Genomic DNA, 10,626 nt, shown 5'->3' on the forward strand with positions numbered 1-10,626 from the left:
GAATAGAGAACGGTTGAAGATTATTTAACCTTCCAAAAAAAAATTTTTTTTTTTTTTTAACCATTGGATAAGGAACCTTGGTGCTCAGTGGTTAAGTGCTTGAATGCTAACCCAAAGGTTGGTGGTTCAAACCCACTCACTGGCTCTGTGGGAAAAAAGACCTGGCAATCTGCTCACATAAAGATTACAGCCTAAAACCCTATGGGGCAGTTCTGCTCTGTCACATGGAGTCACTGTGGGTCAAAATTGACTTGGTGGCGCCTAATACCAGCAACAGTTATTGGATAGGACTGTAGAAAGGAAGCATTGAGTTTGGTTTTTGGACACTTGAGAATAGGGCATCCAAATGGAGATAACTAGCAAACAGTTGGAAATGTAACTCCAAAGTTTAAGAGAGAAAGATACAGAGTGTGGAGTCATCCATGTGTAAATGGGTGAGATTACACTAGGAGAGCTAGCTGAGCAGAATGAGAACAGGCCAAGCAGAGGGCCCCAGGACAACCTGACGTCTAAAGAGTCATCTAAGAACAGTTTCAAAAAGGGAAGTAGTCAGTAGTATCAGATACCACCAAGGGGTCAAATCAGGATGAGAAGTAAAATGAGGCCAATGGGTGTGACCAAGTCAGAGGCTATCCCAGTGAGAAAAATTGTCATATTGTCATCAGAAACATCATTGCAATGGCCAAGCACAGTGGACGTCAATGAGTAGAGACAACAAGAATAGACTACCCTTTTAAAAAGGAAATTTAAAACTGAAAGGACAGCGGAAACTAAGTGGTAATTACAGACAAAGGGTAGAGGGAATATGTATTAGCATAGGGGGTAATTTTAGGGGAGCTCGTTAGTGGTAAAGAGGGAGAGATTAAAGGTCAAAGGAAAAGCAGGTTCCCAAAGTTGATGAGAAAAGAATGAATCCAAGGGCATACAGGAGAAAAATGCATAGACTTCCTTTTCAGAGGACTAGGGAGATTTGGAGTGGAGCTGAAGGAAGCTCAGGGAGAATTGCCTTTGAGGATTAATTATCAAGCAAGGTTATCTGTGAGGAGTGCTAAGATGGGTTAGAGAGCTTGACAAATGGTGAAAAGTTGGAATCGCCATTGTAGGGCTTCAGAAAGAGCGCTGAGGGGAGGGGCAAGTGGTAGAGTATTCTCCTGAGGAGCGGAACCACTTGGTAGTGCTACCTGGGTTTTCTCCCATAGTGCCCTGTCTAGCCTGGGACTGGGAACAGGTAAAATACAACACGATTATTTTACTAAGTAATTTTTTTTAAAAGAATTTATTACAAGATTTATTTAAATACCAAACAATTTCCAGCATTTCTTAAAATATGATTTAAACACTTTTGTTTTTCAAGAACACCACTATGATAACCATTATGAATTCTCAAAGCTACCGTATCAGTTGTACATGGGGAAGAGAGTTAGAGGAAAGGAGCTCACGTGTATTACATATATCCCGTCTGCCATGTGCCAGAGGCTGCACTGGTTGCAAATGCTTCATTTGACTCGTTTAATGGTCACAGCTCTGGGAGGTAAATTTCTTCTTCTCACCTCACAGCTGCATAAACCGAGTTTCAGAGAGCTTGGGGGGCTCGTGCAGGGTCACACAGCTAGCAGGTAACCGAGCCAGGATTAGAGTCTTGATCTTCCTGTTATCAGGGTCCATGCTCTTTTTCCTGCCCTCTAGTTCTCCATATAGGAGCCCTGGTGGCGTAGTGGTTAAGAACTTGGCTGCTGACCAATAGGTCAGCAGTTCAAATCCACCAGCCACACCTTGGAAACCCTATGGGGCTGTTCTACTCTATCCTATAGGGTGGCTGAGTCGGAATCGACTCAACGGCAGTGGGTTTGGTTATTTTTTTTAATTCTCCATGTCATCGTAGTTCTCCTCGTATTATTCTAAAGAAGCCAGACCTCCATGCTCTGAACTTAACAAAGATGCTCTTTTTAAGGATTTTCTGGCATGTGGCAAATGTACTAGACTCTTCGGGGCATTAAACTGTTCTTATTTTGTATTTAAGCCACTTAACCCAGTGAAACAAAAGTGGAGAATACTTGTGTAATTCATTCAGTTTACATAGTTGTTTGCCTAATGTTGTCCACGTCAGTGTTTATTTGGGATAGTTCACAGGACTAGGTTGATAGGTTTATGGATATATTTCTAAAGGTCTAAAGGTAAGAGGGAGGCATAGTGGCTAAGAGCTATGGCTACTAACCAAAAGGTTGACAGTTCGAATCCACCAGGCGCTCCTTGGAAACTCTGTGGGGCAGTTCTAGCCTGTCCTATAGGGTCGCTGTGCGTCAGAATCAACTCTACGGCAACGGGTCAGTTTTTAATAGTTAAGAAGGAGCCCTGGTGGCGTAGTGGTTAAGAGCTCAGCTGCTAACCAAAAGGTTGGCAGTTGGAATCCACCAGCCGCTCCTTGGAAACCTTATGGGGCAGTTCTGCTCCATCTTCATAGGGTCGCTATGAGTCAGAATTGATTCTACGGCAATGATTTTAGGTTTTTTGGCTTTAGAGGTAAGAGAGGAGGTCACCTGGTGGCGCAGTGGCTAAGAGCTCGGCTGCTAACCAAAAGGTTGGCCGTTCAAATCTACCAGCCACTCCTCGGAAACCCTAGGGGACAGTTCTACTCTGTTCTGTAGGGTCGCTGTCAGTCGGAAACTACCTGACGGCAATGAGTTTTTGGTTTTACAGGTAAAGGCTTTAAATACTTTTTTTTTTTTTTAACCGAACTTGAGATTTCTATCCTAATTACAAGAAAGGAAAACATTTTTAAAAATGAAGAAATATATCATCACTCATTTTTAAGAATCTCAGAGAAGAAAACATTACTCAAGCAATCTGTTTACGGTATTTGAAACTAAAAGGCACAACCTACGATTTGCCATGCTGAAGTTGTTTTCTTTTAACTTATCAAAGGTTCTCTGAATTCTTGAATCCTCTCTCCCATGCCAGTGAAAGACATTTTTGTTTAAGGATCAGAGCCATGACAGTGACATGTTGAGGGTGTTTGAGTGAATGATCCTGATAAAGTTACTGAAGCCCTCTTCAGAACGGTCATTTCCAGAACGCCGGGCCTCCCGGGAGTAAGTCAGCAGGCTCTGGTGCTGTTGGAAGGCTGTGCATGTTTCTCCATCCTTTGTTCAGTGTTTTGTTTTGAAAGCTTTGAAAGCACCACTGATTTTGCATTTCACCTGCCTTCTGTGACCAGTTGTTAGAGAGATCCAAAGTCTGCAGTTCGTGCTGACTTTAGAAAAGCATTCTCTGAAGCTCACTTTTGGAATGAGTTTAAAGAAAGAAGAGTACCAGAAAGCCAGGTTGGATCTTACAGTGGCTGCCTTGGAAGAGGATAAGTGGTTCTCTGGGACCATCACACTGGATCAGATTCCATTATAAAGTGATGCTGAAAACAAAGAACAGTAAATCAGCGGGGCTGGAAAGCACCCCAGATCTTCCTGCAGGCAAAAAATACCAAACCGGCCAAGGTAGCTCATTGTGTTCTCCGTTTTATTTTTTCTGGAAGATTGACAGGATTGGAGATTTTACAACCCCCATCAATGGTTCATTAAAGTGTTTCTAGTATCCCAGTGATTAGGAAATGCAGGCTCTCTTCTGCTTTATTTTAAGGCTATTCTCTTGATCAGATTGCATCAATTTAAAAGCAACTAATTTGTATCTGTGGTGAAAAATTTCCCACCCTAAACACCGTGGGGAGAGGGGTCATTTGCCTGCCTAGAGTCAAAGGACTTAAACTGTAATCAAACACTCATGGGTTGTTGTTTTATTCAAATATTGAAGAAAGAACCATGCTTAAGATAGAGTTAAGGACTTTTTAAGTATGCAATTTGTGTGACTTTTGCTCAGTCAGGTAAGTGAGAGATGCTGGGCAGGGTTGTAGAAAAAACTGCCTTCCATCAAAGAGTGAGAATCCATGCTAAATAGAAGAGTGAGGCTGAGGATATGCTCCAAGAGAAGTTTCTGCTGACTTTAGGAAATCATTCCCTGAAGCCTACTTTTGGAATGAGTTTAAAGAAAGACCAATTAAAATAAAAAAAAAAAAGACTGAACAAAAACCCAAACCCGTTGCCGTCGAGTCGATTCCTTAAAGAAAGAAGAGTACCAAAAAGCCAGGAGCCCCAGAAAGGGGGAAACCCCAGAGTTTGAAGAGGTGGGCCCAGGGATTGAGGAGAAAGCTTTTGACCTGAAAGGACTAGGTATGGGGCCCAGAGAGAAAGAGACTGCCTCACTTTACCTTGTTGGGTGCTTGAGAGGAGAACTCAGCCTAGGTCTGGGAGTGGAAGAAGAGTGGACAAACAGGACTGACTCCGAGGCATTGCTGGCCTAAGGAAAAATAAAACGTTTCTAAGCTACTATGGTAACTGAATACTGTGAGCTTTTCATGCTTAAACCAGTCCAAATTGATAGGATGTGTATTCTTAAAATACACCGTAAATGTTTTGGGGTAAACACTCTCTCAATGTATTAGTTCCTTCAGAGTCCCAAATAGGAGGTTCTTGTTATCAGAGAAGAGAAAACAGAATCGAATGTCTTCACAGAAGAAAACTCCAGTGCATTTCATTAAGATAGGGTGACAAAACCCAAGTGTGAAACTTTCCCTGTGGGTGTTGGCAGAAAGGTGTTCTGTTTTACCACAACATTCTGTCCTTACACAAAGTTATTCTCTCATTGTCATCTCTCAGGACATGGCTAGATTTGGCCCACTTAATGGCTGTAGTTCCAGGAGGGGCAGAGACCTGGAGTTTATTCATTGATTTGGGGAGGAAGCCCAGAGCAGTCAACAGAATCGAGTACCTGAAGGTATGATGATAATATGTGGTTGTCCGACAGCATAGTAGGAATCCTAAAGACTGAGATAGAGCTGACATTTAGGGGTTATGTGACCCTAGTTAAATTCACCTCCTAGCTTTTTCTTTATTGTCTGCACCGTTAAGTTTTATGAAACTTACCAAGTGTGTTCTCTAGTTTTCATTGGAGCAGAAATTATTCTTTGATATAAGGCCGTACATCAGCTACCATGTCATTCAGAATATGGTCCACAGGTACTAGATACAGTGCATTACATGCTTTGGGAGGATACGAAGGCAAATCAGATGCAGTCCTTACTCTCAAGTTGTTTAATCTATGGGGGAGAGGGATGGACCAGAGAGTGGTGATTGAGAGCTTAAGTTCTGCAGTCAGACCAGGCTGGGTTCAGATCCTGGTTCTGACACGGGCTTGATGTAAAACCTTGGGAAAAGCTACTCAGTCTCTCCAAGGCTTTGTTTTCTTCATCTGTATAATAAATAGTACCTATGTCATCATAGGAGTGCTGGGAAGCTCTAAACAGATAATGTTTACAAAGAACTTGGAAGACTGCCCAGAACATAAGTCCTCTGTAAACATTGGCAACACATGTAGATGACTAGAATGCTGCCCCATGGACCTTGGGGATTATGACTTCGCTGGAAGTTTAGTGTTAGAGAAATGGCTTGGCGGGGGAGTTAGCTGTATGGCAGGGGAGTTATCTGTATGGAAATAATGTCTGGGTGACATTAGCGGAGGCAAACACAACAAACAGCAGAGCAGGACATTAGAACCTTATTTTTCTCTCCACAAACAGGGACTACCAATTATATTTATTTTCTTAGATGTTTTGTTAATGTTATTTTGTGATAACTTAGATGTTAAGGGAGTTGAATCAGGCTGCTACTGATATGAAGATAATTCATCCCTTTTTAAAATATACATTTATTGAGCCTATCACGTATACCTATCATGGGGCTCAGTTTTAAATACCAAAAAACAAACAAACCAAACATGTTGCTGTCAAGTCGATTTTGACTCGTAGGGACCCTGTAGGACAAGTAGAACTGCCCCATAGGGTTTCCAAGGAGTACCTGATGGATTCAAAGTGTTGAAAGTTAGCAGCCGTAGCTCTTAACCACTACGCCACCAGGGTTTCCATATTAGATGTCAGTACTAAAAAATAAAGACTAAGGGATCATCTTGTCTTGATAGTTTGCTCAAACTTAGGAGTTTGGCTGGCTATTAAGGATAGGTAGCTGTAAATATTTCAAGGTTTTCAGACAAAGTGAATGAAATTATGAAATGATAATTGGATGAATAATAAACAAGTCGTGAAGTTGGATTTCCTTAGCTCATTATTTTGCTCAGACATTGTGGTCTCATCTTATCATTTAAATATCTCTAAATGAATAAGGAAGATCAAAGAAGAATTGATGCCTTTGAGCTATGGTGTTGGCGAGGAATATTGAATATACCGTAGACTGCCAGAAAAACAAACAAATCTGTCTTGGAAGAAGTACAACCAGAGTGCTTCTTAGAAGTGAAGATGGTGAGACTTTGTTTCCCGTACTTTGGACATGTTACAGGGAGGGACCAGTCCCTGGAGAAGGTCATCATGTTTGGTAAAGTAGAAGGTCAGCAAAAAAGTAGAAGACCCTCAGCAAGATGTATTGACACAGTGGCTGCAACAATGGGTTCAAGCATAACAACGATCATGAGGATGGCACAGGGACCCGGCAGTGTTTTGTTCTTCGTACATAGGGCTGCTGTGAGTTGGAACTAACTCGACGGCACCTAACAACAACAGCAACAACATATTTAAATACATCACGACTTCCCTGAGATGTGCTTTATTCTTTAAAAAAAAATTACATTGCATAATATTGGATACGTGCAAAAGGTGATACAATACTACACAACAAATAGAACATTATCGATATGTTGAAGCAGCTGTGTGAGGAGCTTTAATCATTAACTGCATTGTTGTTGCTGTTAGATGCTGTTGGTGAGTTATTGCTTCTTAAATACACAGTGATCAGGCAGTACATATTTCATGAATGCCACCTCTATGTCTGCGGCCAAGCATCTGTGATGAACCTGAAGCCCTTGTTGGTCAGTAGGTTCAGTAGTTGAGAAAAAGAGCTGGACGCCGAGCAGAGGGGTGTAAGGATGAGCTGGAACCTGCCAGCATCTGTGTCTATCACCATGTCTATCCACGAAGACCTTCTTGAGGGAGTAATGATGGCTGTGCCATTCCTCCTTCCAGATGTCAAGTAAATTCCTCTTTTGGCCAACTCTAACTTAGAACCAGAGTCCCTGTATGGCACAAATGGTTAAGCACTTGACTGCTCACTGAAAGGTCAGTGGTTCAAATCCACCCAGAGATGCCTCAGAAAAAAAGACTTCATGATCTACTTCTGAAAAACCACAGCTACTGAAAACCCTATGGAGCACAGCTCTACTCTGACACCCAGGAGGCCACCATGAGTCAGAATCAACTTGATGGCAACTGGTTACCTTAGAACCATATATAAGGGGTTCTAGGAAAGGTATTTCCAGCTAACCAAATTGATGCAGTACAAACCACCACACTTGAGCAGCTGAATACATTTGTACTTGTTTTTTGTACTGTAAAGGAGCCCTGGTGGCACAGTGGTTAAGCACCTGGCTGCTAATCAGAAGGTCATCAATTTGAACCCACCAGCCACTCCTCAGGAGAAAGATGTACTTCCGTAAAGATAGTAGTCTTGGAAACCCTATGGGACAGTTCTGTTCTGTCCTATAGGGTCACTGTGAGTCTGAATCAACTTGATGACAACAGGTTTGGAGTTGTATTGTAAACAGGAGAGATATTTAAAATTATTTCTGCTTAGAAGATATTAGAATAGTTTAAGAATAAAATTTAACTTTGATCATATCATTGTTTTCTTTTCCATTAAACCATGCTTTTATTTTTAAAGCCATGTATTAACTTAAAACAGGAGTAATGTAATCTTACCCTCTTCTGTTGAAAGAAAATAATTCTTTTAATTTGACAAGTCAACTTGGATCTCATCATGCTAAAAAAAATTTTTTTGGAAAAAGTATCCAGCACAGCTCCATCTAGTGACAAGTGACTTACCTGCCAATTACTGAAAGTATTTCAGCATCACATTTCACTTCTTAATAAAGCAGGAACTTCACTTTTAAACGTGTCTAACTCACAGGTATATTTTAAGAGATTATTTCTAAATAATAAAAATATTTGTAAGTAAAAGAAAAATAATTAGAAAAGGTGTCTTTTTATTCTCAGATTTCATTCTACATCTGTACATACATACATAATGAGTCACACTTTGTCCATTTACCGGAAAGCATTTGGACCCAGGTTGTTGTTGTTAGGTGCCGTTGAGTCGGTTCCAACTCACAGCGACCCTGTATGTACAACAGAACGAAACACTGCCTGGTCCTGCGCCATCCTCGCACTCGTTATGTTTGAACCCATCGTTGTAGCCACTGTGTCAACCCATTCCCTTGAGAGTCTTCCTCTTTTTCACTGACCCTCTACTTTGCCAAGCATAATGTCCTTCTCTAGGGACTGGTCCCTCCTAATAACACATCCAAAGTACATAAGTAGTCTCGCCATCCTCACTTCTAAGGAGCATCCTGGCTGTACTTCTTCAAAGACAGATTTGTTTGTTCTTCTGGCAGGCCGTGTATATTCAGTATTCTTTGCCAACACCATAATTCAAAGGCATCAAATCTTTGGTCTTCCTTATTCGGCATCCAGCTTCCACACGCATATGAGGCAATTAAAAATACCATGACTTGGGTCAGGTGCACCTTAGTCTTCAAAGTGACTTCTTTGCTTTTTAACTCTTTAAAGAGGTCTTTTGCAGCAGATTTGCCCAATGCAATATGTCACTTGATTTCTTGACTCCTGCTTCCAAGGGAGTTGTGGATCCAAGTAAAATGAAACCCTTGGCAACTTCAACATTTTCTCTGTTTATCATGATGTTATGTATTGGTCCAGTTGTGAGGATTTTTGTTTTCTTTATGTTGAGGTGTAATCCATACTGAAGACTGTGATCTTTGATCTCCATCAGTAAGTGCGTCAAGTCCTCTTCATTTTCAGCCAGCAAGATTGTGTCATCTGCATATTACAGGTTGTTAATTAATCTTCTTCCAACCCTGATGCCACGTTTTTTGGACTCAGGAGTAGACTCTGTTTTATATTTCCTGATCATTTTCCATAAAAAGAATAAGATTATTCCATAGTGGAATGAGCATGGCTTTGAAATCAGGCAGACATGAGTTTGTCTTTTGGGCCTTACTTTTCTTATGATCTGGCTGGTAATTACTATATGCCAGGCAGTGGTCCAAGCGCTTTATATGCACTGACTCATTAAATCTTCACAAAAGCCCTAGGAGGCATTTTACAAATGAGGAATCCAATGCACAGAACAGTTAAGTGTTGTGGTACTTATGACCTTGTGTTTTGGTTATTTATGTATTTATCTGGTTCTGGAATAGTGACCTTTAGCAGGGAGGGTCTTATTTTTGGGGTGTTTTCCCAGCACCTGGTACAGATTGGTGTTCAAATCCTTTTTTCTTGTTTTTGCTCTCATGATATAAAAATACAATAGCCACAAGAACAATAGCCAATTAAGTGGCTTAGGTAAAATATCTGTATTTTCTCTATATTTTCTCCAAAAATGAAAAACATACATATATATATGTATACCCACTCATTGCCATCAACTGGATTCCGACTCATAGCGACCCGATAGAACAGAGTAGAACTGCCCCATAGGGTTTCCAAGGAGTGCCTGGTGGATTCAAACTGCCGACCTTTTTGGTTAGCAGCTGAGCTCTTAACCACTATGCCACCAGGGTTTCCGTATATATATAAGATCGATTTTTTAAAAAAAAAAAAGAGTATTACATAATGCCACATGCATTAAGCTATGAGTCAGAAACCCTGGCTTTGAATTCTGTTGTTGTTAGGTGCTGTGAAGTACATGGCGATTCATGGAAGCAGAGTAAAACTTGCCCATTTGGTTCCAAGACCATAATCTTTATGGAAGCAGATCACCAGGTCCTTCATCTGTGGAACAGTTGGTGGATTTGAACCAACAACCTCTTGATTAGTCACTGATCACTTAACCATTGCACCACTACAGCTCCTGAAGCCTACAGCACCCGGTATTCCCAGGCGTTCTCCCATCTAGGTACTAACTAGGACTGACCCTGCTCAGCTTCTGAGATCAGATTAGATCAGATAGAATTTAAAGAGTCAAAGAATTGTCCAAGACTTGTTACAAAACCCAACTCTCACCCAAGCACTCCATGCCTTGCTTGTTAAATTAGATTTTGAATAACCTTCAGTGTTTCCATTATGACCATGAAGACATCATTCACACCTGAGCCGTATACTCTCTAGTTACTTTTTCTTTCCAGCACAATTTTTCGTTTTCTCTGGTGTTAATAATTGTGTATTTCTTGGGGGGTAGGAATATAGCGTTATTTGCCTAGGACTTATGTTGTCATTACTGTTGGTTGCTGTTGAATCAATTCCTACTCTTAGCAACTGCATGTGGAGATGTACTAAGGATATGTGACCTTGAGCCAATTATCTAGCTCTTCTGATAAAATACCTCGTCATTGATGGAATGAAGGGTGTGGACAACAGGAAGACTTAGGCCATTTGTATCTCTGAAACTTTATGGTTCTGTGAAATAAGACATCTTGGATGTTTTGGGTGATCATGTCATTGATGGATGGCGTTGCCAGCCAGCATGCAGCCTTCCTCTCTGACTTGGTTGTGTTTGGTCAGCT

The sequence above is a fragment of the Loxodonta africana genome, chromosome 8 (genome assembly GCF_030014295.1).
Source record: "Loxodonta africana isolate mLoxAfr1 chromosome 8, mLoxAfr1.hap2, whole genome shotgun sequence".
Classification (NCBI taxonomy): domain Eukaryota; kingdom Metazoa; phylum Chordata; class Mammalia; order Proboscidea; family Elephantidae; genus Loxodonta; species Loxodonta africana.